General features: G+C 36.8%; 1 pseudogene; it reads right to left on the bottom strand.

Moving 5' to 3' along the window:
- Positions 1-6,052: 6,052 nt before the first annotated feature.
- On the bottom strand, positions 6,053-6,408 carry LOC126512253 (MICOS complex subunit MIC13-like; annotated as a pseudogene).
- Between the last annotated feature and the right edge of the window lie 1,834 nt (positions 6,409-8,242).

An 8,242-nucleotide genomic window follows, 5' to 3' on the forward strand; every position in this document is an offset into this window, starting at 1 on the left:
GGGAGGAGGGGGGAAAAGGGAGACGGGGAGGGAAATGGGAGGCGGGGAGGAGGCGGAAATCTTTTTTTTTCAATGAAAAAATTATATTAAAAAAATCAATAAATGCAATCTACCATATAAACAAACTGAAAGACAAAACCTACATAATATTTTCATTAAATCCACGAAATGCCTTTCACAAAATCCAGTGCTCCTCCATGATAAAAAAAAGTCCCGAAGAGAATAGGTATATAATAAATGCAGTTTATAGAAAACCCTTAAGAACATGTTGATGTTAAACGAAGAGAACTCAAAGAAATTCCATCATAATCAGGAACAAGACAATATACCCACTCTCTCCATATTTATTCAATATAGCACTTGGAGTTTTAGCTGGAGCAATAAGAAAGACAACAAAAATAGATCAAGGGGATACAAATTAGAAAGAAAGAAATGAAAGTATCCGTATTTGCAGATGATATGATAGTATACATAAGTGACCCTAAAAATTCCACCAGGGAACTCCTACAGCTGATATAAACCTTCAGCAAAGTATCTGGATACAATACTAACACAAAAAAGTCAGTAAAAATTCTGTATACAAATGGCAGACTGAAAAGAAATCAGGGAGACAACACCTTTCACAATAGTCTCAAATAAAATAAAATATTTTGGGATTACTCTAATCAAGCAAGTGAAAGACTTGTATGATAGAAACCTCAAGTCTTTGAGAAAAGGAATTGAAGAAGATATCAGAAGATGGTAAGATCTCCCATTGTGTGGATCAGTAGGATTGAAAAAACCTCATACTGAGTGAAGTAACCCAGACCCAAAAAGACATATATAATATATACTCACTCATAAGTGGCTTTTAGATATAAAGCAAAGAAAAGCCACTTTCACAATACCAGATAAGTGAGACAACAAAGAAGATTCAAGGGGGACATACATGGATTTAATCTACATAGTAAGTAGAATAATTCGAGATCTCCTGAATAAATTGGGAGCATGGGAATCTCCTAAGTGAAAAGGGAGGGGGAGGAAGGGAGGGGAGGGGAGAAAAATATATAGCTCAATTAAAAACAATTTTAAAAAATGGCCATCCTACCCAAAGCATTCTACAGAGTTAATGAAATTCCCATAAAAATTCCAACACAATTCTTCACACATGATTAAAGGACAGCAAACAGCATCATATGGAAATGCCAAACACACACACATGTGCACACACACAAGATAGATAAAAAAAATATCCTGAATAATGAAAGAACTGCTGGACCTATCATTATCCTCAATTTCAGGGGTAAAGCTATATTAATAAAAACAGCATGATATTGACACTAGACAGACATGTTGATCAATGCAATACAATGGAATATTCAGACATAATCCCCACACCTATGGACACCTGACTTTTTTAAATAAATAATTCAGAAAGATACAATGGAGAAAAAAAGCATCTTCAACAAATGGTATAATCTGACTGGATGTCAGCATGTAGAAAAGTGTAAATAGAACCATATATATCACCCTTCACAAAATTCAAGTCCAATTGGATCAAAGACCTCAACCTAAAACCAAAGACACTGAACCTGATAGAAGAGAAAAGGGGAATAACCATGAACTCATTAGCACAGGAGATGACTTCCTAAACATAACATTATTTGCACAAGCAGTAACACAAAACATTAATAAATGAAAACTCTTGAAACTGAGAAGCTTCTTCATGAAAGAGGACACCATCATTTGGAAAAAGTGGCAGCCTACAGAATGGAGAAAAATTTTGCCAACTCCACAACCAATTGTAGATTGATATTTAAAATATATAAAGAACTTTACAAAATTCGACATCAAGAAATGCAAATAACCCAATTTAAAAATGGGGGTACAGATCTCAACAGAGAACTCTCAAAACAGGAAACTCAAATGCTAAGGACCATGTAAAGAAATGTTCAATATCCTTAGCCATCAGGGAAATGCAAATCAATGCAGTCATAATTAGGAGCACATTAACTAACTTGTCAATTTTTCATAAAAATGTTAAAGAAATGTAAGAAATTATAATTAACTTTCTATAAAATTTGTTTATAAAAGGAATATCACCTAGAATAAATACTATACTTTGATTTCATGACTTTAAAAAAGTTTATACAGTTTAGTTTAAATATATAGAATAATGGAACCAGATCAAATAAAAGAGCAATACATATTTCATTAATTGATTTTTTTTACAGAAGTGAAAAAGCATTTGAATACATAAAGGAGATGCTTTTCTTTTTCTTTGTTTATTTTTGTTGTTGTTTTGTTTTTTGTTTGTTTGTTTGTTTTGTTGGTTGGTTGGTTTCTTTGAGATAGATTTTTTTTTCTGTGTAGCTTTGGAGCCTGTCCTGGAACTCTCATTGCAGACCAGGCTGATTTATCACAGATAAATGATGTAAATGATCAGAGAACTAAATGCTAAACCTAAAAAATAAATAAATAAAATTTCAAAAAATTAAACATAAGGTACTTAGAAAGCAGAGAAATATTAGTTGTCACTAAAAACTCCATAAACTGAATGTCATCAAAACTCACCGTATTCTCTTGTTGGAAACAGTCCATAGCCTGGATGATAATCTTCACAATGTGCATATGGAGACTACACTGAAGGATTCACAAGTATATAGGAATGCAAACTACTAGCCCTCTAAAATTACCACATAAAATGTGGAGCTGCCGCCTTCAGAAAGCAGTATTTTCATTAAAAAATTAAACCCAGTGAATTTCCATGCTCACCAAGACTTGGGGTATTTTCATTCCTTCTTTAATCACAGTCATTCTAAAAATGTGGAGGCCCATTCCTTTTAATTTTAATTACTTTTCATGGTGATTAATGACACTCAGAATCTTTGCTGGTGTTTACTGGCCGTTTGTGTATCTTTCATGAGTCATCTCTTAGAACTATTTTACCTGTATACCGTGCTGGTATTGATCAGGTGCAGGCCACCATAGAAAGCCTTAGCAGTCCACCTTCTTTCTCTTTACCTCTCTCTTTGCATGCTACAAAGTAAAAGGAGATGATTTTATTTCCCCATTCACATAGGATATTTTTGGTAAAATCTTATTTTCCATTCTTCTTTCCCACAATACTCAACAAAGAACGTCTTGCTGTTTTTAAAACACCTGTTCAAAAGGTCATTGCATTGATGGAGTTAAAAGCAGTGGCTAAGACAGAGAAAGCTGGTTGTCTGGGTACTTAGAAATTGTGTGATTTCACAAATATATAACAGGTCCTAAAGAAATAGGATTTCCCCTAGAGTTTCATACTGGGAGAAGGATGAAGCTTAGTAGATGCCAGAGGAGGAACTTGTCTCAGTATCATCACATAGTACTGACAACCTGTTTGATTATCTTACAGGAGAGACTGTTGCCCAGGGACTACACCTTAGTCAGAAATACAACCCTCTACCTAAACCTAACTTTGTAAAAAAAAAAAAAAGAAAAGAAAAGAAAACACACACACAAAGATGAACTTGTGGTGACTCAATGAACTTCTTTGTCTATCTTCCCAATGTAGGTATGTAAATGCATCTTTTCTCTGCTTTCCACCATTTAAAAAGGAATGTATTATTGACTATCAAAGCAGCCGTACAATACTTTATATTTAGCATTTGTATATCTATCTTTCCTTGTGGCTACTAGTTTGCTATTTAAGAAGCTGTATGTTAACTATTTTTATTCCAAAGCAATCTGCATAAGTCTTGGCATATAACCGGTAGAAGGGAGGGAAGGAATTAGGCTATTTTGTTTAAGTTTTCATTTGAATATGTCAGATTCTGAACAATGTTTCAGTGAATCTATGAAGCCAGAAAAATTTATATAAAAATAAACATTTCCCCCAATCCTTCCACTGGACATTGGCTCTGTATTTCTGTAATTATAGAGTTGATTTGACATTTTATCTGAAAAACTGGCTGCAGAGCTGAAAGCTAGCTTATACAATATTAGCAGTTATTTCATGGCGATTGCACAAATGCTTATTTGTGCCTGCATGTGTGAAATTCCTGCTGTTAAGTTGATTTCTGGACCAGATTTCAAGATCAGTCTGTTCCATGAGCAACAGCCCAGCTGGAACACCATTTCACAGAGCCAAGCTTTCATCCACACATTTTCTCCAGACAGCTCAGTTGTTCTGCCTTGAATAATTGCCTAAATCACTTCTCAGCCTCCAAAAATACAGGTGGTAACATGCCCGGCCTATGGATTCCAGTGCCATGGTTTAACATAAAACAAAATGTCTGAGTCCACTATGTCGTACCTCTTAATGTTCCCAGAAAGATTCTTTATAGATTTTGCTAGTTAGGCAGAGGCAAATACCAGCTCTTCAGCATAAACTGAATCACTAATATTTGAGAACATTATCTTGTCTGAAAATCAAGCCTTACCAGAAACAGAAATGCAGGCGGCCAAAGACTCACAAATCAACAAATAAAGAAGAAAGACTGATAAATGGTAATACAGCTAATAATAACAAGTTATTATCTTATAGAATACCAGTATTTGTAAGTTAAAAATAAATATCCGAGGCTGGAGAGATGACTTGGTAGTTAATTGTGCTTGTCCCTAGATAGAGGTTGCATCCCAGCACCCAAGTCCAGTGAGCTACAAATGCCTGTAACCCAGCTCCATGGATCTGATGTGTCTTCTGGCCTTTGTGGGTACCCACAGGATCCTTACCTAGTTCAATACCCACACATCACCTCACCAATGAGATTTTCCTGACCACCTGGTCATCACTGCAAACCTTATGTTTTTTTATCCCTTTGTAACATGTTACAACATTAACCACAACACTCTAGTTTTCATGCATTTGTTTAGATTCTCACATCCCTCTTTAATATATAGCTGATTCCAGAGTTTGGTCTTACTTCTAGACCCTTGGTATCTCATGACTGTGAGTGGTATGAGTTGAGGACCAGTAATTAAGTGTTCAATTAACAGCTAGAAGGGATTTCTCAGAAGCTCATAAAGGTCTTTTTTATTTTTATAATTCTTTCCAAGCTTCTTCCTACAGCATCATCTTTCTATCCCAAGCATGAAAACACAGTGTGGAAACAGAGTACTCCTCCCGACACACATAAACTTGACAACTCTTAATGCACCCTAATTTTTATCTTTGTCAACTCAGCAAGCCGTGAGTACCAATGTTCTTACCACTTTCTATTATGGTCTGCATGTTAGGCAAGGGAAAAGTAACCAAGACATGTAATTGCCATTCAAATTCCTCACTTTCTAATTATAATGACCAAGGAACAACTCTTCATAGAGGCACAAGGCAGAGCATCCTGTGCTGTTTAACTTTGTTGAGGATGATCTCATCAAATGAGAAAGCCCTATATAGTCAAGAACATATGTCACCTCCTTGCAGGGAAAGGTTTCTGGAAAGGGTTCTGGAAAGATAAATGACTTACATTCTAATTAGTGTAGAAGGCTAGAGAAAGGCACTGCAAATAGAAGAAAGTCCACAGAAATGACCGACAGGAGCAAGAAAGCAGATCACTTCAGGGACCTCAACCACCTCCTAACACTGGCTCCATGAAGACACCTATACTGATGAATTTGTTAGCTGCAATCTGCAGCAAGGTCCAAATGCCATGAACAGACATTCAGAATCCATTCTTTATGTTAGGAAGCTCTTGATGGCTTTGCTTAGGGTAAGGACAATAAACAACAATTCGTGGTATTTGCTTAAAATAAAGACTTATTCTAAAAATGTGGCATACATAATTTTGTTGAGAGATCTGACAACAAGATTATAGAGTTGGGGAAATAAAATCTCAGAGAAAGGTAAGGTAGAAAGGCAAAATGGCTTGACAACCCTAGAATCTCCTAACAATTTAGGGGCCTTCAGTTCATCCACCCCATTATCTACTTTCAAGCAATTAATATTATTATTACTACTAATATTAATTATTCCCAAGTCCTTGATTGGACCAGCAAGATCGGAAACTGCCCCCACTGTGGTCGTGTCTGTGGCATCCTGGTCTTGCTCTCCCCTCCCGCTGCCCCATAACGCTGGGTCAGTTAGCATGAGCTACTTGCTGTGTTTTTTCACGTATTCTCAACCCTCCTTAGAATATTCTGGGGCCTTGGTGGGGCCGTGAACAAAGTTGCCATGACAGAAATGATGTCTGAGTTCCAGGAGTCACAGAAGTTCGGAAAGTTAGTACCTTTGCAGGGGCTGAGAGCTGTGGCAACTCCAGACCTGTTGACTGAACTCATGCATTGCAGTTAGCACCACCTCCTCAGCCTTCCTTAGGGCAGCCCCATTCGTGTCACTGGACCACAGCAGCTCCTGGTCATAAACAAGGTGCACTGCTCCCACCCCCACCCCCTTGCCACTCTTCCTTTGATGAGGAACCTCATCAGCTGCCACACTCAAGCCACCATGATGGATCTCTTGCCCCCCCCCCCCGCAAGGACATGCAATTTTGAAAAAAAAAAAATTTTGAGAGAAACTAACAGTATGGAGTTCATTTAGAAAGAAAAGAGGGGGTATGAAGTGGTGAGAACTGGAACAGGGAAGGAAATGAAGGGCCAGATGGACACGTAGTGCAAGGTTATTACACAGACTACTGGACAACTGGCTATTTTCCCTCGGGGCTGCTTCAATTTTTAAGAAGCAAATAAAGTAAACTGTGTTTCATTATTATTTATTTATTTGATCAAACTAGGTTAAAGGAAGACAAATGAAAATTGCAGGAGAGTGTAAAAACAGGTGCTGCAAAAGGCTTTTAGAGGAAGGCGGGCTATGATGGCTTTCTTTTAAAAAATAGATACAAAAGCTTCTGTGTTTGTAGATGTTTCAGTCCACCCACCTACACCTATTCAGAAACATCTGTTTTCTTATAAAATGGAAACTAAAAAAAATTAAAATCCTGGCTAATAATAACATATGGTGAGCAGGAAGCTTGTTTATTTCATTTTCTTTTTTCCTGGGCTAAAACCAGCAAATTTTTAGAATATGTGTTTAGTACGTAGGCTCAGGTATGTACATATGAATCTCTTTTACTGTGCTTTGAATTCCTGATAACTCTGTGTATGCTACCATGGTCAATAGATCAATAGGTTCTTACAGCTTATTGATATGTGTTTATTCTTATTATTTTACTTAGGGTTTTATTTCATTAAATTTTCACATATGTACAATAAATTTTACTTTATCCAAATCTACTGGAGCTGAATTATTTCTGTTAGGTATGCAGTAGCCCTAACAAATCTGAAGAAACTGTTATCGAGATCACAACAGCGAATCTAGGAAAGAGTGGCTGGCTCATATGACAACAAAGCTGACCGAAGAAACAAAGGAAGGAATCAGACTAATTCACACCTGAAGGTAGCCTATTCCAAGTAAGCCAATAATGCCACCAAAAACTATGGCACAAAACTATGTGTGGATGCCACAACTATGCAGTTTGATTGGTTGTGGTTTTCTCTTGCTAAGGGAAGTCTCCTTGATGAGGGATGAAAGTATAAGTATAAGGAGAAATATTTACAGAATGTTGTTAGGGATAATGATGTTTTAGTAAGTTAATGGTTCCCAATGACCATGGCTTTACTAGCACTGGGTAGTTAGCTAGGCATCCAGTATCAGGCATGGTTGTCCTCTTGTTGAGCAGGTTCTAATTCCAATTAGAGAAATGCTGGTTATTGCCAATGTATTTATGACACGGCTACACCTTAGGGTTACTGTGTCATGCTGGTCATTGATGTGGTTCATGGCATCACAGCTAAGTGGGACTGTTGGTTGCTTCCCACCTTTAAGTTCACCCTTGTACCAACAAACAACATAACTTCATAGTCAAAATTTTCCAAATAAAGAAATGTACCTGTGAGACAGTGTAAATGATCCTATAGTGCCTTGTGTCTAGAGTGTATTTTAAAGAAACTTACCTTTTAATCCACCTTTCTTAAAAGAACTGACAGGTGTCCATCAATAGAACCCATAGCTCCTGGGGACATATCAACTTGAAGAATTTTATGTTCTTTAATTTGTCTTCTATCACATAGTCCTGAATTCATTTTCCTGGACTTGATCAGTTTTCTGTTTGGATCCATTTACCTTTAAACATAATACTTCAGTCATTTGACATCTGTACCTCCAAAAGATAAAAGACAACTGATGAAGCTAAAAACAAACCAAACAAACAAACAAAAAAACTTAGCCTGTTTTAACCCAGGCTTTTTCATAGCGGACAATGAGGACTACTGAGAACTCAAGAAC

This window comes from Alexandromys fortis, unplaced genomic scaffold, assembly GCF_014885135.2.
Source record: "Alexandromys fortis isolate MF-2015 unplaced genomic scaffold, M_Fortis_MF-2015_v1.1 scaffold_100_1_3062724, whole genome shotgun sequence".
Classification (NCBI taxonomy): domain Eukaryota; kingdom Metazoa; phylum Chordata; class Mammalia; order Rodentia; family Cricetidae; genus Alexandromys; species Alexandromys fortis.